A 24,037-nucleotide genomic window follows, 5' to 3' on the forward strand; every position below is an offset into this window, starting at 1 on the left:
GCTTCCCAACCTGGTTTGCCCCTCTAACTATTATCCTCTTTTGATAGTCCAGGCAGGTAGTGATGACATTGAAGAGAGAAGCCTGAAGGCTATCAAATGAGACTTTAGGGGCCTGGGACGGTTAGTGGACGGAGCAGGAGTGCAGGTGGTGTTTTCGTCCATCCCTGTGGTGGCAGGGAGGGGCATAGAGAGGACACGGAAAGCCCACCTGTTAAACACGTGGCTCAGGGGCTGGTGCCAACAGAGAAATCTTGGGTTTTTCGACCACGGGGAACTTTACTCGGCACCCGGCCTGATAGCCGCAGACGGGTCCCTATCTTTTAGGGGAAAACGGATCCTGGGCCAGGAGCTGGCAGGGCTCATGGAGAGGGCTTTAAACTATGTAAGAAGGGGGATGGGGCTAAAGCAAGGATTGTTGGAGCTGTGCCAGGGGGAACAATAGCAAGGCCAGGGGATAAGGCAATGGCTCAGCTGAAGTGCATCTACACCAATGCATGCAGCATGGGTAACAAACAGGAGGAGCTGGAAGCCATTGTGCAGCAGGCAGGCTATGACTTGGTTGCCATCACAGAGACGTGGCGGGACCAGTCTCATGACTGGAGTGCTGCAATGACTGGCTATAAGCTCTTCAGAATGGACAGGCAGTACAGAAGGGTTGGTGGTGTGGCTCTCTATATTAGAGTCTTTCGATGTTGTAGAACTCAGGGCTGGGAATGACAAGGTTGAGCCTCTTTGGGTTAGGATCGGTGGGGCCAACAAGGCTAGCGTCCTGGTCGGGGTCTGTTATAGACCGCCAAACCAGGATGAGGAGACGGATGAGGAGTTCTACAGGCAGCTGACTAAAGTTGTGAAATCTTCAGCGCTTGTTCTCGTGGGGGACTTCAACTTCCCTGACATATCCTGGAAGCACAACATAGCCCAGAGAAAGCAGTCTAGGAGGTTTCTGGAGAGCGTGGAAGATAGCTTCCTGACGCAGCTGGTTAGTGAGCCTACCAGGGGTGGCGCCCCACTACACCTTCTCTTTACAAACAGAGAAGGACTGGTGGAGGACGTGGTTGTCAGGAGCTGTCTTGGGCAGAGTGACCACGAAATGGTGGAGTTCTCTATTCTTGTCAAGGCCAGGAAGGGGACCAGTAAAACCGCTGTATTGGACTTCCGGAGGGCTGACTTTGTGCTGCTGAGGACACTGGTTGGTAGAGTCCCTTGGGGGGTGGTTCTGAAGGGCAGAGGAGTCCAGGAAGGCTGGGCGCTCCTCAAGAGGGAAATCTTAATGGCGCAGGAATGGTCTGTCCCCACATGCCCAAAGACGAGCTGGCGGGGAAGAAGACCAGCCTGGCTGAACAGAGAATTGTAGCTTGAGTTTAGGAGAGAAAAAAGGATTTATAATCTTTGGAAAAGAGGGCAGGCCACTAGGGAGGACTATAAGGATGTTGTGAGGCTGTGCAGGGACAAAATTAGAAAGGCCAAAGCTCACCTGGAGCTCAATCTGGCTACTGCCGTTAAAGATAACAAAAAATGTTTTTATAAATACATCAGCGCAAAAAGGAGGACTAAGGAGAATCTCCATCCTTTACTGGATGCGGGGGGAAACTTAGTTACAAGAGATGAGGAAAAGGCGCAGGTGCTTAATGCCTTCTTCGCCTCAGTCTTTAGCGGCAATACTGGTTGTTCTCTGGATACCCAGTACCCTGAGCTGGTGGAAGGGGATGGGGAGCAGGATGTGGCCCTCATCATCCATGAATAAATGGTTGGTGACCTACTAGGGCACTTGGATGTGCACAAATTGATGGGGCTGGATGGGATCCACCCGAGGGTACTGAGAGAAATGGCAGAGGAGCTGGCCAAGGCACTTACCATCATTTATCAACAGTCCTGTCTATTGGGGGAGGTTCCAGTTGACTGGCGGCTAGCAAACGTGATGCCCATCTATAAGAAGGGCCGGAGGACTGACCCGGGAAACTACAGTCCCGTCAGTTTGACCTCAGTGCCAGGGAAGCTAATAGAGCAAATTATCTTGAGAGTCATCACACAGAACTTGCAGGGCAAGCAGGCAATCAGGCCCAGTCAGCATGGGTTTATGAAAGGCAGGTCCTGCTTGACAAACCTGATCTCATTCTATGACAAAGAGACGCGCCGGGTGGATGAGGGAAAGGCTGTGGATGTGGTCTACCTTGACTTCAGCAAGGCTTTTGACACCGTCTCCCACAGCATTCTCCTCAAGAAACTGGCTGCTCATGGCTTGGACTGGTGCATGTTTCATTGGGTTAGAAACTGGCTGGATAGCTGGGACCAAAGAGTCGTGGTGAATGGAGTCAAATCCAGTTGGAGGCCGGTCACTAGTGGCGTTCCCCAGGGCTCGGTGCTGGGGCCGGTCCTCTTGAATATCTTCATCAATGATCTGGACGAGGGCATTGAGTGCACCCTCAGTAAGTTTGCAGATGACACCAAGTTAGGTGCGTGTGTCGATCTGCTCAAGGGTAGGAAAGCTCTGCAGGAGGATCTGGATAGGCTGCACTGATGGGCTGAGGTCAACTGCATGAAGTTCAACAAGGCCAAGTGTCGGGTCCTGCACCTGGGGCGCAATAACCCCAAGCAGAGCTACAGGCTGGGAGAGGAGTGGTTGGAGAGCTGCCAGGCAGAGAAGGACCTGGGAGTATTGCTGGATAGTCGGCTGAATATGAGCCAGCAGTGTGCTCAGGTGGCCAAGAAGGCCAACGGCATCCTGGCTTGTATCAGAAACAGTGTGACCAGCAGGGCTAGGGAGGTGATCGTCCCCCTGTACTCGGCTCTGGTGAGGCCGCACCTCGAGTACTGTGTTCAGTTTTGGGCCCCTCGCTACAAGAAGGACATCGAGGTGCTTGAGTGGGTCCAGAGAAGGGCAACAAAGCTGGTGAGGGGCCTGGAGAACAAGTCCTACAAAGATCCGCTGAGGGAGCTGGACTTGTTCAGCCTGGAGAAAAGGAGGCTCAGGGGTGACCTTATTGCTCTTTACAGATACCTTAAAGGAGGCTGTAGTGAGGTGGGGGTTGGCCTGTTCTCCCATGTGCCTGGTGACAGGAAAAGTGTTTTGAAAAAAAACCCTTACAGAAACAAACAAACAAAAAAAAGGATGAGAATACTTGTTCACTACCAAGCCACCAGGTGTTTTGTTTAGTATAATGAAGATTTGAGTATTAGGTGAATTTATGACAGAATTTTGGAGCAGTAACAGTTCTTCCTTGGCGGCTGGGATGCCAGAAACTGGTGCCACTGACTCTGGACCTACTTTGCAAGTACATTATTTAACTGAAGATAGTGTCCAGTGTTATGCAGACAGGAGGATTTTGTTAGTGTCTCCACTGGATCAGGTATTTGTTCATTTTATAAGGTTTGCCTTCAGATAACATATATCTAGAACAATTTCTCTTTCTGGAGAAAGGGACCTTCAAGGATACAATAAAAACTTTTTTAATATTAATTTATTTATTTATTTATTTTTGGTGGTGGTAGTGCTTCACTGTCAACTGGGATAAACCCCAAAACATAAGGTAACTACATTCTTTCTTTGGATAAACACTGTAATCCCAGGCACAGCAACAGCTGTGTTAAGTGGTTTATTGCCTCACTTAAAAAAATAGACAAAAATTATTGATCTGTATCTGTTATTAAAAACAGCTGTAAGGAATCAACACTTGCAACACAGATATAATGTAAGTAAGGCTTCTCTACAATATATCTGACAGAAAACATCCTTTAAGCTGTACAGTGTAAGAATTGGGAATGTTTGAGCCTTTAAGTATGTAATGAGTGTTGATTAAAATGTGATCTTTCTGTACATGTCTTAGCTGAGCCTGGGAAGATCCATGACAGGAAATATATGTTGTCAGTTCTCAGAGATACTATGGGGACTTTAAATGTCATTTAGAAAGAGGGACACTTAAACTGTTTCACAACACAATTCTATAGAGTGCCCCAGAGGGTTTGATAATTGCCAGGGAGACCCCATTGATTGCATGGTGATTGCATCAGTCACAAGATACACAGAAGTGTGACAGCCTGAACTGTAGGGAGGTATGGTTTGAATGATTTATTCCTGATAAACAGTGAGAAAATGATAACACTCAAATCAATGGATGTTGATGGCTATTTTTTTATTAATCTGGGATTGTATTTTTTTTTTTTAGTAAAAGTATAATAAATACATTCAGTTACCACAGAGCAAGTCTAGAAACTGGGAAAAATGCATTCTGGCAGAAAAAAAAAAAAAAAAAAAAAAGTTTCATTTTGTTTACACTGAAATACTGTGAATGTCCTAAAGCTATGCAGATAAACACTGCCTTCATTTTCATAATTTTATATATAACAACTAGTTGTACATTTACAACACAAGTAATGTGTGATATATGATATACCAGGGAAGCTCATGGAGCAGATCCTCTTATGTGTCATCATGCGGCACTTGCAGGGCAAGCAGGCGATCAGGCCCAGTCAGCATGGGTTTATGAAAGGCAGGTCCTGCTTGACAAACCTGATCTCATTCTATGACAAAGAGACGCGCCGGGTGGATGAGGGAAAGGCTGTGGATGTGGTCTACCTTGACTTCAGCAAGGCTTTTGACACCGTCTCCCACAGCATTCTCCTCAAGAAACTGGCTGCTCATGGCTTGGACTGGCGCACGTTTCATTGGGTTAGAAACTGGCTGGATAGCTGGGACCAAAGAGTCGTGGTGAATGGAGTCAAATCCAGTTGGAGGCCGGTCACTAGTGGCGTTCCCCAGGGCTCGGTGCTGGGGCCGGTCCTCTTGAATATCTTCATCAATGATCTGGACGAGGGCATTGAGTGCACCCTCAGTAAGTTTGCAGATGACACCAAGTTAGGTGCATGTGTCGATCTGCTCAAGGGTAGGAAAGCTCTGCAGGAGGATCTGGATAGGCTGCACTGATGGGCTGAGGTTAACTGCATGAAGTTCAACAAGGCCAAGTGTCGGGTCCTGCACCTGGGGCGCAATAACCCCAAGCAGAGCTACAGGCTGGGAGATGAGTGGTTGGAGAGCTGCCAGGCAGAGAAGGACCTGGGAGTATTGCTGGATAGTCGGCTAAATATGAGCCAGCAGTGTGCTCAGGTGGCCAAGAAGGCCAACGGCATCCTGGCTTGTATCAGAAACAGTGTGACCAGCAGGGCTAGGGAGGTGATCGTCCCCCTGTACTCGGCTCTGGTGAGGCCGCACCTCGAGTACTGTGTTCAGTTTTGGGCCCCTCGCTACAAGAAGGACATCGAGGTGCTTGAGCGGGTCCAGAGAAGGGCAACGAAGCTGGTAAGGGGCCTGGAGAACAAGTCCTACAAGGAGCGGCTGAAGGAGCTGGGCTTGTTCAGCCTGGAGAAAAGGAGGCTCAGGGGCGACCTTATTGCTCTTTACAGATACCTTAAAGGAGGCTGTAGCGAGGTGGGGGATGGCCTGTTCTCCCACATGCCTGGTGACAGGACGAGGGGGAATGGGCTTAAGTTGCGCCAGGGGAGTTTTAGGTTAGATGTTAGGAAGAACTTCTTTACCGAAAGGGAGGTTAGACACTGGAACAGGCTGCCCAGGGAAGTGGTGGAGTCACCATCCCTGGAAGTCTTTAAAAGATGTTTAGATGTAGAGCTTAGGGATATGGTTTAGTGGGGACTGTTAGCGTTAGGTCAGAGGTTGGACTCGATGATCTTGAGGTTTCTTCCAACCTAGAAATTCTGTGATTCTGTGTGATTTTGTGACTTGTGTTCATTCAAGTGTCTTTGAAGGTCATGAATCTGATCTTCTCCTGTAGTGGGTGGTACTTCATTCTCCTTGTGACTGTCTTCAGTTTTTGTGACTTCAGCTGGTGAAGACCAATATTAAAAAGTTGCTGAATGTCTCAGACTTCTCCATGTTTTAGTACCCAGGTCTGTCATTTCAGCAAAGGAACTGCTTTTTCCCTATTCTTCATGTTCCCACTCATGTTCTAGAAGCCCTTCTTGTTGCCCTTGACTTCTCTGGCTAAATTTAATAGGGCTTTAATTTTCCTAACCTGAACCCTAGATGTTTTAACAATGTCTCTGTATTCCTCCCAGGCTCTCTGTCCTTGCTTTCCTCTGAAGGATCTGTATATTTGTTTTGGTTTGGTCTGGTTTGGTCTGGTCTGGTTTGGTTGGTTTGGTTTGGTTTGGCTTGGCTTGTTTGTAACAGTTTGGCCAGGAGTTCCTTGTTCATCCATGCAGACCTTCTTGTGATTTTGCCTGACTTCCTCTTTATTGCCATGCATCACTTAGAGTAGGTGAATCTTGAATATTAACTAGCTTTCTTGGGTCCCTCTTCCCTTCAGGGCTTTGTCTTGTGGTGCTCTAACAAGCAGATCCCTGAAGAGGCCAAAGTCTGTTCTCTCAAAATCCAAGGTAGCGAGGTTGCTGTGCTCCCTCCTTGCTGCTCCCAGGATCCTAAACTCTGCCATTTCATGGGCACTGCATCCAAAGATGCCCTTTGGCTTCATGTTCCTTACCAGTCCCTCTTTGTTGTTGAGAATGAGGTCCAGCATAACACCTGTCCTTGTTGTCTCCTCTATCACTTGGGGGAAGTTATCATTGGTGTATTCCAAGAACCTCCTGGATTGCCTGGATTGCCTGTGCTGCCCCTCCAACAGATATAATACATAATAATAATAATAATAATAATAATAATAATAATAATAATAATAATAATAATAATAATAATAATAATAATAACAAAATAACAATAACAATAACAATAACAATAACGACATGATATAGCAACTTTTTAAGAGTTTTCTATTACTTTATTTTTCCATCAACAAATTCTGATACTGTGTTTTGGAATGCAATTTTTAAGGTAGTTTTTTTGTTTGTTTGTTTGTTTTTGTTTTTTTTTTTTTTTCCCATAACTTTCATGTTCTAACATTTTTCTATGTCAAAAAGTTCAAATTGAAACAAAATTCAATTCTCTTGAGGCACAATAAGTCATTGATAGGATAGAAAGAATAGTTTGAAGAGAAAAAGGTCAAAAATGAAACAAAGAAAATAAATAAAAACATGAATTGACCAATTCAACCCAAAACTCTTCTTTAATTTTTAATCTTAGTAAGTATAAGAAATCTGAACTATTTTTGCAGGAATCAATAGGGGACAACATTGAAAGCCATTCATGGGTTATTTCTTGTTCATTTTAGAGATAATCAATAGATTAATTAATAAATAGATTTAAGATAAAAGTCTGCCTACCCATCCTTCTCTATCTGCAATTTATAGATAGATAGATAGATAGATATAGTGTATCTTTTATTGTAATGAAAGGACAGGTATGGAGCACTATTTAGAAGGAAAAAGTACTCAAGTGTTAATCAACTGAGTAATTAATATACCAGCGGTACACTGTTTCTGGTCAGGTTTGAGTCCTGTATGCTTACCATTTCTTATTGCACACCACCTTTCACTGGAAAATAAGTAGCAGAGTTACAAATAGGTTACAAAAGCAGTGTTAAGAGATTAAAAATATAAAGTCAGATGGATACAGACCTTGCTTCCAAGAAATAGGCAAAAGAGTTTGAATCCTGTATTTATAGGAAAACAATCCGAAGAACAAATTTCCTGTAGGGACCAAACAGATTAAGAGTTCTTGAATGATCAGAAGGTACAAAGTCCCTTCACAAAGTAACTTAAGATTTTTTACTTTTTATTATTATTATTATTATTATTATTATTATTATTATTATTATTATTATTATTATTATTATTATTATTATTATTATTATTATTATTTTTCTTTATGTTTCTTCAACATGCTAGATCTGTTCTTCTTTCTCCCTTGTTTTGTTGATCTCGTCAATTTCCACCAGTTGACCTTTCCTTTTATTTAAATTTCATTCATGTTCACACCTAAGAATTAGTACAAAAAAGAGGCTGTTCGATATGATGATGGAAACTCATCTGTGCATCACAGGCATTAGAAGTGTGTTCATTACACTGAAATGGTCCTGAATGACTGAAAAATCAGTCTGGAAATGCCATTTTATCTGGGCTAAGGGACCCGTGGAAAATTCTTTTCACTTAGAACTTCCTTGTATTATTTATTTATTTTTTTTAGTGGAATCTCAGGTGTCTGAATATATCTGAAAGTGTAAATGATCACAGCATATACTTCAAAAATTGCCAAAGAAGATTTTAAAATAGATCACCTTTATGTACTGATATTTAATTATTTTGTAGTTGTTCACGGCATAAAGAAGAGACCTGACCACCCTAATAATGCTCATTTTTAACATAAATTTACTGCTTACTTAACATAACTTAAGTTCAGATCTAATGCATGGTAGTCTCATTCACATACTGAAATGAGAGAAAATATTCTTGGTAAGAGCTGGACTTTCTTCAAAGTTTATACTGATAAAATACTTTTTATTTTAAGGCATTGAGCCTATATTTCTGAACAGCCATAAATAACTGTGTGCCTGATGATTTTCTACATAGGCAGATGTATAATGGGTAGTATAAAATGCACTGATTCAAAGAGTGGGTACAGGTTTGAAAAAAACTAGCAATATAGAGGTTTCAGCACTACCAAAAAGGATAGACCTATAGAAAGGATAAAAATAATGAATTAGGTGTTATGTACAGAAGCAAAAAAAGTCATAAAAGGAAGGATGCTGAAGCATCATAAGAAGCATCATTATGCAAATTAAACTCACAAGATTATATCAAGCTAATCAAACCTTCTAAAATTTATCTGGGTAATACACAAACAAGATCAATCATTCCTTTATAGAGGAAATTTACATTCTGTCTTGCTTTCATGTTACCAATTCTAAATCAATATAGCCTTCAATTGACAATTATATGGGCAGCCAACACTGCAATATTTTGAAAAGACAGCTAGAACACTTGTAGTTTTACAGTTATTGCTTTGACGAGGTACCAAGTGCATGACATAAGGAAGAACCAAACCATTTCTGAGGCACTTGTTTTCTAAATAATCCTTATACTGTGAATTAATTCAGTCCAGCTGTGCTTCACCACAAGAAAGGCACAAATATGACTGTTCTGAGGAACTTGTGCATATTCGTACTCACTCTCTCCAGATCCAGTCTTTTGTGTACACTCTGTGCAATATGATCATAAATTCATCTTATACCACATAAAGTGATTCAATCAAGTCAGTGCTTTCTACCACACAGCCTGCTCAAGGTTTCTGTGAGGCTACAAGGCAATGACAGTGTGAGGCAGAGGATGCACCTTCTAGCCAAGCCACTGTTCTCCTGCATCAGCTTTGCACATGTGCATTGGAGCCCAAAGTGCTGTTGAGGAAAGCAAAGCAAACGGCAATGGCAGGAGCACCAACAAACTGGCAAATGTACTGTAGCTCCACACTGTCTTTTTATTCTGATTATGGCATGAGGAAGTACATTCCCTTATTTTCAGTTGCTTTTTCCTCATACATAAAAGGTGGGATTGGATTTAGAGCAAGGGCAAGTCTGCTCCATGTCTCACCAAGTATTCTGTATCATGATAACATTTCAGCTACTACAGCTTCTGTCACTCTGTAATTCAGCCTGATATTTCCATGTTTTCTACTTTAACTTCTTCCAAAGGGAGAAAACACAATTATTTGGCAAGTTTGGAAAAGTCAAGATAAGAAAATGTAAAAGATGCAGAAAGTACAGAGAAAGGATTGTTTGTTTGCTTTTGTGTATTTTTAAGAATATATTTATTTATATATTTGTTTGTTGTTTGTTTATTCTGTGTGTTTTGTTGCTCTTGCTGTTTTTGTTTTTCCTCTAAGTTTTGGACAGATTTCTGTCTTTTTGATCAAATAAACTTTTATGAAAACATGGATATATATATATATATATATATATATATATATATATATATATATATTTTTTTTTTTTTTTTTTTTCTTGAGCTTTATTTCTTTATTCTAATAAAGAAATTCAAGGTTTTGAACAGTAGTATATATACGCCATAGTGGTAAATGCAGAGTCCATTGCATTACTTTATGCTGGAGAAAACGATACATGGTGAAACCCACACTGAAAAAGGAGAACAGTTTTCTTCACAAGCAATGGTTTGAAGGGAAAACTAATTTTATTTTCTCATCCCTAAGAATATGGATTTCTTTAGGTCTTCTTTAGCATTAGAATATGCTTTTCTTTAAGTCTGAATCAGAAGCTGGATAAAATTTCTTGCTATTATTTCAGTTATGAGGAAGAGGCTATATGCTCAGGAAGTTGCCCTGATTGTCCAAGATATGGATTTGATTTATGTCTGTCTGTGAAAATTGTCTGGTCATACCAGGCCAAACTATTATGTCTCTGCATCTTAACACGGACATGTTAAAAAAATAACAATAAAAAGAATGTCCTCAGGTATGATGGTGATAGGATCATTTAGAAAGGTAGGTAGGAAAGATATATTTTGTTTTTGTAGGTAAATTTGTTACTTCCTTTCTATAAGAAAGAGAAACAGGAAGGAGATAAATGTCACCAACTAACAGTCAAACAGACCTCAGTTTTAATATACCCCTTAAATTAATATCCCTTAATACCTAAAGTGCTTTCTGCCTTTTCTATACAAACACTTTCCATTAAAAAAAAATTATTCTAAAAGTGGTATGACAAATTCTTCTTTAGCACATTTTAGGATTCTATTTTTCTTTGAAAGAATAGCATATTACCCAAAGTATTTGGTCAAGCTATATAATCTATTTTTTATTTATTTATTTTTTCCTTACTCTCCCACAGTTTCTGCTTTGTTGTTGCATTAAAAATTAATCATACTTAACATAATCATCTTGAATTTAGATTTGGATGGCAAAGTTAATGCCATATGTATGAGTATCTGTGAAGGAGCTAGAATAACCTACTTATAGGCAGTCAGTGATTTAGAGAAGTGATTCTTCTTGCTATAATGCCAGAGGCTTGAAGACTCATTTTCAGTATTTTACTTTGTGTCTTAATCTAGTCAAAATAATCTCTTCTTGACACTAGTCAACTATCAGCAGAAAGATAAAACATGTCAATGAAAAACAATCATATTACTGAAACAATAAGGAATCTTAAAGCTTCTTATTAAAATGAAAAATATAAAATGCTTCTTAAAAATGTAAGAAATAATTCATCTTGACACTTTGATAATCACTTTCTTAGATCAGACTTTCAGATGGCCTGACAAATATGCCATCAATTTCCTGTTCTCCTTTGATCTCCAATAATGGTTTTAGAAGGATGAATTAGCACAAACTTTGAGTGTTACGTTCTTGATTTCTGTCTGATCTTATTGAATAAAAATTATGTACATGAATCACAGTACACAGAAAGACACTATTCATCCATAAATTTTGATGTACACACTGGCAGAAAGGAGTTAGAAAAAAAAAAAAACTTGATGGGTAATAAAACATCTAATTATGTTCCTGTGGTTTTGTGATAGATGTAGTATCCCAGGCTGATGAAGAGTGCTGAGAAAGACCTTAGACCTTAGTCCTTTCTTTCCTGAGAAAGACCTTAGTCCTCTCATATTTTTGACATATGCTACATATGCTATAAAAGAATTTTTAAGAATGTTTCTTGGATTATTCTCCCTCTCTGCCTCCCTGTCACATCTCCTATTGATCCATCTGCGCAGTAGTGCTTAGAATGTGGCTTAGAAACTAAACACCTTCTCGTAAGAGAATCATGCTTTCACAATGAACTTCATCTATAGAATAAATCCTTTAATCTGATGCCTCATTAACATACTATTTATATAAACCGCCTGCTGATGTAAAAGAGTTATTGAGATGGAAAAGGGCATACAGTTGCATTTTCCCAATGTTATAGGTGGCTGCAGATGATCTAGAGCTACCTCTTACAATCAATCATATTACAAGAAATATATCATTTATAGTCTGTAGTATTTTCCAAAATAAAAGGACAGCAGAGGCAAAAAATGGTGTTGAGAAGCTGGAACAAGAGTTTTGAAACATACCACAGAAAATGTAGTATTGATTAATGATTAAATTTTGACTTTGTTATGTCTTTCAGTGCTGTTTCAGTATGTGTCCCCCAAGTGCTGCATCTGCATCCCTTATTTGAAATCCTTTGCTGCTTCACTGCCTGCTCACTCCCATGGCACAACTGGAAGTGACAGCAGTGAGATTAAGGTGTTACTCCATGAGGTGGATCTTGAAAACTTCCTGTATCAGTTTAGAATTTAGATTTGTTTTCTGTATACCAAAAATGCACTGCATATTTTGTAGAAACCCCACTTACATCTACCATTGAACAAAGTTTTAGAACAGGGTTTAAATAGAACTACAACACACACTGAAATGCTACACAACAGAAAATGCAAGTGAGTGAATGTGTAGTGGGTTTAGGTGTCAAATTGTTGGTACTGGGAGCCTGCAGGTATGGAGGTGCTCCATGGTGGAACAGATATCCATGCAGCAGACTGTGGAGAACTCCCATGATGGAGTACCTGTATATTTCCTGAAGGAACTGCAACCTGTGAAGAGCCCTTGCAGGAGCACAGGGAAGGTATGAAAAGGAAGGGGTAGCGCTTAGAAACCCTGTTATATACTGTCCATAATCCTTCATTATCTATACCCCATTTGCATCAATAAACTTTGGTAAAGAGGTTGTGAGTGATGGAGTAAAGCCTGGGAAAGGATGGGAGGCAAAGCATTGTTTTAATGTCTGTGTTTTTGTTTCCAGCAAAACAAATCAATTTTATTTGAAAATAAAATTAACCTATTTTTTCCCAATTTTATTCTGTTTTGTCCAAGACAAAATTGGTTAGTTTTCTTCTTGTCTTGAATTTGACCCACAAAACTTCTCACATTGTTTTTCGCTCTGTCCTACTGAGAAGAGTGATTGAGCAGCTGAGTGGGCATTTAGCTTTTTAATAAAGTAAACTCACCAAAGCATCCTATACACACATACGCCTTAACAATTTATATCCACTGGTACCTCCTAGTAACTAAGAGAGAAACATATTTGTTTTGTTTCAATGGTGAACAGAAAATAGATTTGACTTCTTATCTGCCATGTTCTTCCACGGTCATATTTTCTTGGTGTGTCAGGTTTTTCTCAGCAACTATGAACGTAACAAGCTCTCAGTTCCATTAAATTGTTAAATTAAAAATAAAATAAAATAAAATAAAATAAAATAAAATAAAATAAAATAATTCTAATATATATAAAAATTAATTCTAATATATTTTTGTCTAATGAGTGTGATAATAAAATCTAATACTTTTATTACTTTCAGTAGCTGAATTAAGTTGTTAAAGGGTAAAAATAAAAAGCTACCTGATACTAAATAATGTATGGAAAAAGAGTACCTTGACAATGAGTTAATATTTAAAATTGTTTTGAGGTTAATATTTGGATGATAATTATAGCTTGAATTACTGAAAATGTGGCTTCAGCCAAGTATCAGCATCTGTACAAACTTTCAGAATATTCAGGCTGGTGAGGATGTGTGGTGGTTTCACATTGCTACACAGCTGAATTCCACTACAAGCACACTCTCATTTCCTTTTCTCAAAGGGAAAGGGGGAGAAAATATGCTGTAAAGGTTTCAAGGGTTGAGATAAGGATGGGGAGATCACGCACCGATTATCATCATGGGCAAAGGAGAAAAATATAATAATAATAATATAATAAAATATAATAATAATAATAAGGAGAAAAATATAATGTATTGCCTATTACTAGCAGAGTAGAATAGAGAGGAACTAAAAGCAATTTAAAAATGCCTTCTCCCCCATTCAAACCTCTTCTACTTCCTCCCCTGAACAGCTCAGAGGAATGAGGAATAGGGTTTGTGGTCAGCCCAGGAAACTTTGTCTCTGACGCTCCTTCACTATCACTCTCTGCCCCTGCTTGGAGTCCCTCTCATGGGCTGCTGTCCTTCCTGAACTGATCATACATGGACTTTCCACAGACAACAGATCTTCAATAACTGCTCCAAATATGGGTCTATGTCATGGGGTCATCCTACAGAGCAAACTGCTCCAACATGTGTCCCCCACAGGTGGCAGGTCCTGCCAGATCACCTTCTCCTGTGTGGGCTTCTCTCCACAGGCAGCAGCTCTTCAAGAACTGTTCAACTGTAGGTCTGTACTACAGGGTCCTTCCTTCAGGAGCAAATTGCACCACAATGGGTCCCCCATGGATGGCAGTTCTCCCTAGGTTGCCTGCTCCTGCATAGGCTACTGTCCACAAGCTGCAGCTCCAGCCTGGGGCTTGCTCCTGTGGGGGCTCTCCACAGGCCGTAACCTCCTCCAGGCCACATCCACCTGCTCCACCGGGGGCTTCTCCATGGGCTGCAGCGTGAAGATCTGCTCTGCTGTGGTACTCCATGGGCTGTTGGGGGACAGCCTGCTCCACCAGGGGCGTCTGTATAGGCCGCAGTGGAACTTATGTTCACAGAATCACAGAATCACAGAATTTCTAGGTTGGAAGAGACCTCAAGATCATCGAGTCCAACCTCTAACCTAACACGAACAGTCCCCACTAAACTAATGTTGTGTGCCTGGAGTACCTCCTGCCCTCCTGCTGCACTGCTCTTGGGGGCTGCAGGGCTGGATCTCACCCCTCTCTCCCAGCTGCTGTTGCCCAGCAGTTCTTTCCCTTCCTTAACTCTGCTCTCCCAGAGAACCAAGAAACATCCCTCACTGACTTGGCTCTGGCCAGCAGCAGATCCCTTTTGGGAACTCTCTGATCTGATGGGGCAGCTACTGGGCTCTGCTCACAGAGACCACCCCTGAAGCCTACCTACTACAAAAATTTTGTCATGTAAATCCAATGCAGGATAAAGATGCTACTGAAAAAAGCTTTTTATTTATTTTTATTTATTTTTTAATTTTTATTTTTTCCCCAAGTGTACTTCTTGCTCTGGAACTGGAGCAGGCTGCATAACAGTGGTAATAATTTTATGCTACTTGGAAGTAGGAATTGGTTAATAAAGTCAGTGTTATAGTCCTGAGTGTCCACAGTGGCAGTCCAAATGAGGTAAATGATTTCAGATAACCATCCTGCGTGCAGAGAAGATAGATTTGGTCATCTGTTCAGTGATCATAAATTTCTGTTTTATTTGTCAGTTTAGGGATACAACTACGAGAGCCATGACCTCTTTTTTATGTATATGTAAGGCAGTCACAATATTCTAAAACTCTGCCCTCACTGACCTCCTGGATGAAGATGCAGATGTCCTAGTGAGAGCTGAAGTTATTAACACCATATGAAGCAGCAGCACCAAAATATATATATTCCACTGTACAACACCTTATAGCCTAATAATTTACTAGATTTGCACAATATCAAGTAAATGTGAACTTTGTGTTCTAAGTTAATTTAATCTTTTGTGCAGTTAGGGTACAGCAACTACAAGTTGTTTTTTGTGGTATGAGGTTTAGAAAACAAGCCTTGCATGTTTCTGGCTAGTTTTGGTCCATTCCAATATGTATTTAACAGTGAGAGATTATTACTAGTTGTGGAAAATCATTAGATGGTATTTCTTGCTTTTTCTGTTCATGATTATATTTTACAGATGTGGATTATTTAAGATTCATTCATAATTTCATTAAAATAAAATATTTTGTTAATGTAAATTAGATTAGTCTGCCAATAAGGAAAGACTGACCAAGGTGAAATCCAGTTTTGAATAAGAACACATGGCTTTCATTCTCTCCTTTGTTGAAAAATAAAACAACAAGAAACAAACAAGTTACCATATTCCATTCTTGCCAGGGAGTGTTCGATCTACTACGAATGATCCTCTCCTCTTTATTAATGAATCCTGACAATTCCTTCAGACTCACAAACAAACTACTGCTTCATGTTCAACTAATAAGTCTGTCATTAAACTACCTCAGACCTGAAATTCTTTTGAACAACTTTTGCTAAATTTGGAAGATTATGAGAAAGTAGAAACAATGTAGAATGAAATAAAAACTGAGTGATTGCAATAATACCCATGTGAAATAGTTTCAGCTGTTTTCACAGGATCATAGTATCATCAAATCACAGAATGATTTGTGTTGGAAAGGATCTCCTAATTACAACACCCTTGCCATGGGTAGGGACACATTCCACTAGATCAGGTTGATCAAAGCTACACCCAGCCCAGCTTTGAACACTTCCAAGGAGGGAACATCCACAGTTTCCCTGGGCAACCTGTACCAGTGCCTCACCATCCTCAGAGTAAAGAATTTCTTTCTAAAAACTGTTACCCCTTCATGTCACTACACTCCCTGACAAAGCGTCTTTCCCCATATTTCCTGTAGGCCCTTTTGGGCCTACAGGAAGGACACTATAAGGTCTCCTCTTCTCCAGGCTGAACAACCCCAGCTCCCTCAGACTGCCTTCACAGGAGAGGTGTTCCAGCCCCTAATTATCCTCATGGCCTTCACCTGGACTTGTTCTTACACATCCATGTCTTTATTATACAGGCTCCCAGAACTGAATGCAGTACTCAAGATGGGGTCTCAGAGAGCAGAGTAGGGAGGGAGAATTATCTCCGTTGACCTCCTGGCCATGCTTCTTTTGATGGAGCCCAGGATATGATTGGCTTTCTGGCTCCAAGTGTGCACACTGTTGGCTCATGCTGAGCTTCTCATCAACCAATGTCCCCAGGTCCTTCTCTGCAGAACTACTCTCAATCCATTCTTCACTGAGCCTGTATTTATACTTAGGATTCCCCTGACTCAGGTGCAAGACCTTGCACTTGTTTTTGTTGAACTTCGTAAGGGCTGCACCAGCCAACCTTACCAAACCTTCTGAGAGTGTGCTCCCAATGCCTGTGTCACCAACAAAGATGTTAAACAGCACTGGTCCAAATACCAGCTCCTGAGAAATGCCATTTGTAACAGATCTCCTCTTGGACATTCAGCCATTCATTGCAACTCTTTGATTGCAACCTTGCAACCAATTGCTTACACACTGAGTGGTGCATCTCTCAAATCCATATCTTTCTATTGTAGAGACAAATTTTCCTTATTTTCTGTGTGCCTCAGTAGAGTTTCCAGGAGGATCTGTTCCATCATATTCCTGGGCATATAGACTGACTGGCCTGTACTTCCAAAGACCTTCTTTTTTTTTCCCCTTTTTAGAAATGAGGGTTATGTTTCCCCTCTTCCAGGAAATGCCAACTTTTTCAGACTGCCATGATTTCTCAAATATGGTGGACAATGGCTTCACAACTTAATCTGCCAGTTCCCCAGGACCCTTGGGTGCATCTCATCAGGTTCCATGAATGTATTCATATTTAGGTTGCTTAAGATTGTCTCACACTTGTACACTGGGCAGTTCATCATTTTCCCAGTCCCTGCTTTCTGTAACCTGAGCTATGTGGCTAGAGTTCCTAGCAGAGAAAACTGAGGCAAAAAAATTATCAAGTACTTCAACCTTTTCCATATCCCAAGTACCCACGTCTGCTGTTTCATTCAGAAGAATGCCCACAATTACCCTAGTAATTGTGAGTCCCTCTCCCCTTCAAGGCTTTGTCTTGTGGTGCTCTAACAAGCAGATCCCTGAAGAGGCCAAAGTCTGTTCTCTCAAAATCCAAGGTAGTGAGGTTGCTGTGCTCCCTCCTTGCTGCTCCCAGGATCCTAAACTCTGCCATTTCATGGGCACTGCATCCAAAGATGCCCTTTGGCTTCATGTTCCTTACCAGTCCCTCTTTGTTGTTGAGAATGAGGTCCAGCATAACACCTGTCCTTGTTGTCTCCTCTATCACTTGGGGGAAGTTATCACTGGTGTATTCCAGGAACCTCCTGGATAGCCTGTGCCCTCCTGTGCTGTCTCTCTAACAGATATTGAAGTGCTGAAAGTCCCCCATGTGGATCAGAGGTTGAGAATGTGAGGCTGCTTCTATCTGTCTATAGAGGGGACTGTCTATCGTCACCCTCTTGGTCTTTCTGATGAAGGGACCTGTAACAGACCCCCAGCTCTAACATCACCTACCCCTGCTCTTCCTTTAATTCTGACCCATAAACTCTCTCTCAGCTCTTCATCCATCTGCAAGCAGAGATATATGAACTCTAGCAGCTCACTGTCATAGAGGGTGAGTGCCTCCTCCTCGTCCCCCTTGCCTATCCTTCCTGAAGAGCCTTTATCCTTCCATTCCAACACTCAAGCCATGGGAGCCATCCCACCATAATATCAATGATGTCATAGCCCTGCAAGCATGTGTACACCTCTGTCTCCTTGTGTTCTTTCCCCATGCTACATGTGTTTGAGTTGGGCCCCTGATGAAACTGACTGACTAGCTGGAGCAGCTGGAATTCCTTTGTGCTGCTCTTCAGCTGCTCTCCTGCTGACCCGTGACACTTCTCTAGGCTCTGGGCATCTATCACTGACACTAGTATCAGAATGATGGGTGATAAAATAAAAATTATTTATCTCCTCCATAAAATACAGTAATTATTTTACTGTTGCAGAAGACCAAATAGGAAAGTATGAACATATTCATGACAAATCTTATTATTGAAGTTACAGTGAGAATACTGATAACGTTACCAGCTTAAGTGGAACCTGAAACTGCAGAACCAAACAATTTTTTCATTGCTGGAGGATCAGTAGATATTGGTGTACGCAAGTGATGATAACAGTGTTTTTAAGCAGATATTAAAATTAATGAGAAAGGAAAAAATGATTGAAATTATTTATTTAAAATAAGCCTGTGCAGCATCTGCTGAATGAAATCTTGATGGTAAGTGCATACCTTAAGGTTCCTTCAGTTCCTGAAGGTAGGGATAGGGACAAGTCCAATCAGCTGGTGAATCTACAGCGGATTAATAACGGCTTGATCATTCTGCACATATTGAAGGAAAATAATGTCAACACTGTCTTGTTTACTGAACATGGTAGTGTAACAAATGACTAATTCCATCTGATTTATATTATCATATTAAGACTTCAGTGTTAATTCATGTGACTTCATTCCATATAAGGCATTAATTCTCTTTGTTAAAATGAAACACAATATTTATTCCATGTTTACGTCAATACTGTGTTCTATCTTGTGGAGCTGCACTGACATCAATAGGTTTCATAAAACTGAAAAACATCTGTATTGTACTGGGAGCAAAACTAGACATATTGTGACTAGTCATGTTAACATGTACATTTTATATTTACATATAAAAGTACAGTAGTTATTATGATTAAGCATAATGGTACAATCCCCTATGTCCATGGAAATCACTGACCTCTTTGTTGGAGATGTCACTTGGGATTTCCGTTAGTGCCAGTTATGCAGATGGTTTTTATGAAATGGACATCTGTAGTTTAAAAGTTGGACTAAAATTAAAAATGTGTTTTGCTTATGGTCGTTAATCACTACTTATCACCCTGCTTCACATTCTAACTAGCGATGAGCTCTCCAAACCATTGCTCTGTTGTCATGATAATGGTTGGATTTTATCCTCTCTTGAATATATACAAATAGTGGAGGTGGATGCTTCTGGCTATTGACTTCACCGGTAACAGAAACTACTGAATTTTACTGACTTGCTATCACTATACTGATCGTAGAGACTAGTTCTGCTTTGTCACCATCTGTTACCGTTTAACTTTTCTTCATTATGGCTAATAACATCAAAATGACCTGTGTGAAAATTGTTTTTGTAGATTATTTTTTGCTTTTGCACAGTATTTCCCAATTTTACAGTAGACCACAAAGTACTTATCTATGTAATACTCAGTTCCAGAGTGATCTGCATATGAGGAAGAAGGAAGATTTAATGGAAATACTGGGAAAACATTTGCGGAAAACATTCAGCTGCAGTTCTGGAAATGAAAAAGTTGAAAAAAAAAATCCTAAAACTAATGTAAGTAGAGCTTCTAATATATGTATTCTGAGAGGAAAAAAATAAAGAAGACTCCTAGAGGAAAAAATAATTTGTTATAGGATGTTTTTTTTTAGTGGAAAAACGAAGTTTTTCTCAAGTCTAGAAATTCTGGGACTTAATTTTTTCCATCTATGACTTTTTTAAAATCATAAATTATTGTAACCTGTTGCCCAATAATTCCTGTGAAATGCCTGTTTCCTATTCTGTCATTCAATTTTTCATTCATCTTCAGGCATCATTTTTGGTATAGTTTGCTGGTCTTTGAAGAGGTTACATTAGAGGCCTGAAATAATTTATTGGTTGTAAGGTTGGTATTCCTCCAACAACATACCGTTTCTTGGTTTACACGATCAGTAGATTAAAAAAATTTAAAAAAGCCAACAGAGTGGCAACCTTTTAAAAGGATGAAAAGGATGAATTGTTTGTTTGTTTGGTTGGTTGGTTGATTTTATATCTTTTTGGACAAGAATAGACAGATATCATAAGATTTAATTTCCCAACATATCATTTGCTTTTCTGAGAGAAGGTCATTGAAGAGATGCATGAGATCTCTGTTCTTGAATTTACAGGAAATTTTAACCGGACTTTTAATTTCAGGTCTGATCAGGTTGTTGGTTTTGGTTTGTCTGAATATGTATTTACTTATTTATTTCCCATTACTGAATGCTACTTTTCATGCATTTGCAGTAAAAGCATCAGATACAGGATTTAGCCTAGATGGCTTCTTCATTGTAAAATGCAGGCTTTTGAGTAATGAGAGGAGAGAGAATGTGATTTTGAAAGTAGTTACCTTCACTACTTTATTTTAATTATTTTTATTTTTTTTTTTTCTTTTTCTTCCCTAGCTGAAAGGAGCAACCCCTCCTTGGTTGGCAGACCGAGAGATGATATCATAGCACTTTTTTCAGGTTCCATATAAAGCAGGCCACTGAACTGGAAAGTCTTGGAGACTCAGAAGCTTGATCCCAACTCTGGCTTTTACATGCAGTCTGGAGCATTAATGGGCGTGTTCTAGTGCCTGCTTTGTTAATGAGGTGTGTCCTGAGGTGCAGATGCATACACAGAAATATTGCTCATGGACCTCAGCCAGATTGTTATGAACAAAAGCTCTCGAGTAATGCTAGATTGGTGGCCTTCAGAAGAACACAATTTTGTAATTTACTGGTTAAGAATATAGTTGAATATTACTGATATTATTTCAGGGGAAAAAAAGAAAAAAAAGAAAAAAAGAAAAAAAGAAAAAAAAAAGTTTTCCTTTCTGGAAATGCCAATGTGAACTACAGAAACCATGAAACCAATTCTTTAAATTTTATTTGGTGTGATTAAATGGAAACAAGGTTTAAAATTCTCTGGTTACTAGCAGCCTAGCTCTTTAGTTAGGTTAAAAATACAGCCTAAAAAAGTGATTTGATCTTGAGGGAAAAAAATAATTCAACTAAATATATCTATTCAGTTCCTCTACAGGTTCTGGTTCTTTTTTCAAAGATCAGTCTACCATGTGAGAGTTATTAGCAACAAATAAGTTGCTAGTTTAAGACAACTTAAATGGTCGGGGGCATCCATAGGTAAAGCAAGGTGACTGAAAAACGTGTTAACATTTCACAGCAACATTCCTTATTTCAGTTAGATCTAACCCTGCCTCCAATTCATTATAATATAAAAGAAATTGCTTAAAATTACACATTGATAATAGATAATCAGTATAGTACAGTATCAATATACAGTACAGATGATCAATACCAATACAGTAACAGACCAAGTTCAGCATTAACCTGTTCTTCTAACATCCACACTGATTTCAGAATGTTACTGTGGGGTTAAACTTGCCTGGCCACCAGGTGCCCATCCAGCTGATTTCTCACTCCCCCTCCTTGGCACAGTGAGGGAGAAAATATGATGAAACAACTTGTGGGTTGCAATAATGATGGGGAGATTACTCACCAATTAGCTTCAAGATTGAAATAGTCTTCATTTGGGTAAGATTAATTTAATTTATTGCTAAGCAATAATAGTGTAGAAGAGTATAATAGTGTGAGAACTAAAAGAAAACTAAAAACACCTTCCCCTCACCTCCACTTCTTTTATTTCTTTCTCCCTTTTCTCCTCCCACCCCCAAGTAGTACAAGAGAACAGAGAATGGGCTTTATGACCAGTCCATAATGCATCATCTCCACCTTTTCTTCATGGTCACTCTCTTCCCCTTCCCCACCAAGGGCTACTCTACAGGCTGCAGCATGGAGGTCTGCTCTGCCATGGAATCCATGGGTTTCAGGGGGACAGCGTTCTCTGGAGCCTGGAGCACCTTTTGCCCTCTTGCACTGACCTTGGGATCTGCAGGGCTGGCTCTTCCCCCTCTCTCCTGGCTGTTGTTGCCCAGCAGTTCTTTCCCTTCCTTAACACTGCTCTCCCAGAGACCCAAGCAACGTCACTCACTGACTTGAGTCTGGCCAGCAGCAGGTCCCTTTTGGAGCAGCTCTGCTCTGCTCTGACATGGGGCAGCTGCTTGGCTCTGCTCACAAAGGCCACCCCTGCACCCCACCCACTACCAAAACTACCATGTATACTTTCTACAGTTACATACATTTTACTTCGGTATTTCCTTTATTTTAATATTCTGGATAGAGAAAAGAGTCACAGATTAATTAGAATGCAAAAGTCACAGAGGAGTAACTAATTTTAGCTGAGCTTAGGAGTTACAATAACTGCTTGTGGACTACCACACAGTAGTAAATCTCCTTCTTGCTAAGTACAGTAAGAGGTTAAGCAAAAATCATGCTGCAACTACAGAACCTATAATTTTGTTTCACATGTATATAGCTTTTCTCAGTCATAGCTCTTATCTACATCTTATCTACATGACCAACATGGCTCGTGTACCTATAGTCAATAATACAGACAATAGACAATGTCACAATAATTATGTGACTGTAAATTTGCATGCTTTATTCTCTGTTTTGTACATGATTTTTGCTTTTCCACTGATTTCTAACAAGGATGTATACACATTTTTTATTTTATTTTATTTTTGTGCACCTCTCTATGAATTCTTGAATTAAAAAAAAAAAAAAGTGATTTAGAAAGATCAATAAATAAAAAATTTAAACAGACACAAAGTTCTTTAGCAGGTATAAACAGAGATTTGTTCAATCTGTTACTAATTTAAATAGGACTTACAGGTGCATATACAAGTATAAACACATATAAATTCTATGAATTTGTTATGTGATAAATAAATATTATGTAATAAATATAAATATTATGTAATAAATAAATAAATAAATAAAATATTAATACAGTATGTAGTATGTTTGACCAGAGCCATGGTTAGAGGCTACCAAGATTGCACATAGAGGAAACAAGATCTTCACTGGAAGAGAATTGCAAAGCCAAAGATCATATTATCATGAAATGCTGACATAAATGCTTTTGTGCAACACTTGAGAAGCACAGAAGTGCATCTAGTCTTGAAGCATTTGAAACTGGTTGCAATTTTTCAACTGACAGGTTATTCCAAATCATTCTAAATTAGAGATGACATGGACAGATTCAAGCAGTTTGCATATAAATCTAGAAACAAGACAAAACAAATGTGTTAGAAGAATGAAAATAGAATGTATTTAACAAAATAAGCATAAGTTCTGACAATTTATTATACATGTAGCAGTGATTGACATTAAAAACGAACGAAAACGTAAGAAGAAATTAAGAATACTATACTTATTAATTTTAAGTAAACAGTTGAGAGGTACTGATAATTTTTGGAACAGTGCTGAGTAAGAGTGATGATTACTCCGCACTAAGATTAGCCCCTGGAGGCAGACACCGTTTTGGAATTACAGTCCTCCCTCCTTGTCTATGGAAGTTCATAATTTACTGCTCTCCCATTCTATTAGTGAATCAGAGACTTTCCTTCTCCAGGCTATTTGGCATGCTGTGGGTTGAGAACAAGCATACAGTTACCACCTGCTCTGTTCTACCTCTTTTGGCTTCAAAGTCCCTAGAAGAAAATGGAATAAAAAAAAAACATGTTTTCATCTATGTTACTTTTATCTGAAGGCTAGTTTATCTAGAAGACAGATATAAGGCACATACCAAGTCACAATATGATTTTTTATTAGTTTTGGGCTATTGACATTTTTCATCACATCTATTTTCTGAAAAATTGGGTAAATTGGTGAGTGATATGGGTAACATGAA

The 24,037-nt window shown here is 39.7% G+C and overlaps 1 long non-coding RNA gene across 2 annotated transcripts in view; it reads right to left on the reverse strand.

The window, feature by feature from the left end:
* Positions 1-6,753: 6,753 nt before the first annotated feature.
* Positions 6,754-24,037, reverse strand: part of LOC137848419 (uncharacterized) — a 44,726-nt gene continuing 27,442 nt past the window's right edge. Inside the window, exons 2-4 of one of the 2 annotated variants that reach the window (XR_011091336.1) lie at positions 19,199-19,270; positions 7,522-7,593; positions 6,754-7,438 (exon numbers count right to left, since the gene is read on the reverse strand). This is a non-coding gene — a long non-coding RNA (uncharacterized lncRNA). Of the gene's footprint in view, positions 7,594-19,198; positions 19,271-24,037 lie in introns of both variants that reach the window. The other variant, XR_011091335.1, reaches the window with a different exon arrangement.

The sequence above is a fragment of the Anas acuta genome, chromosome Z, assembly GCF_963932015.1.
Source record: "Anas acuta chromosome Z, bAnaAcu1.1, whole genome shotgun sequence".
Lineage (NCBI taxonomy): Eukaryota > Metazoa > Chordata > Aves > Anseriformes > Anatidae > Anas > Anas acuta.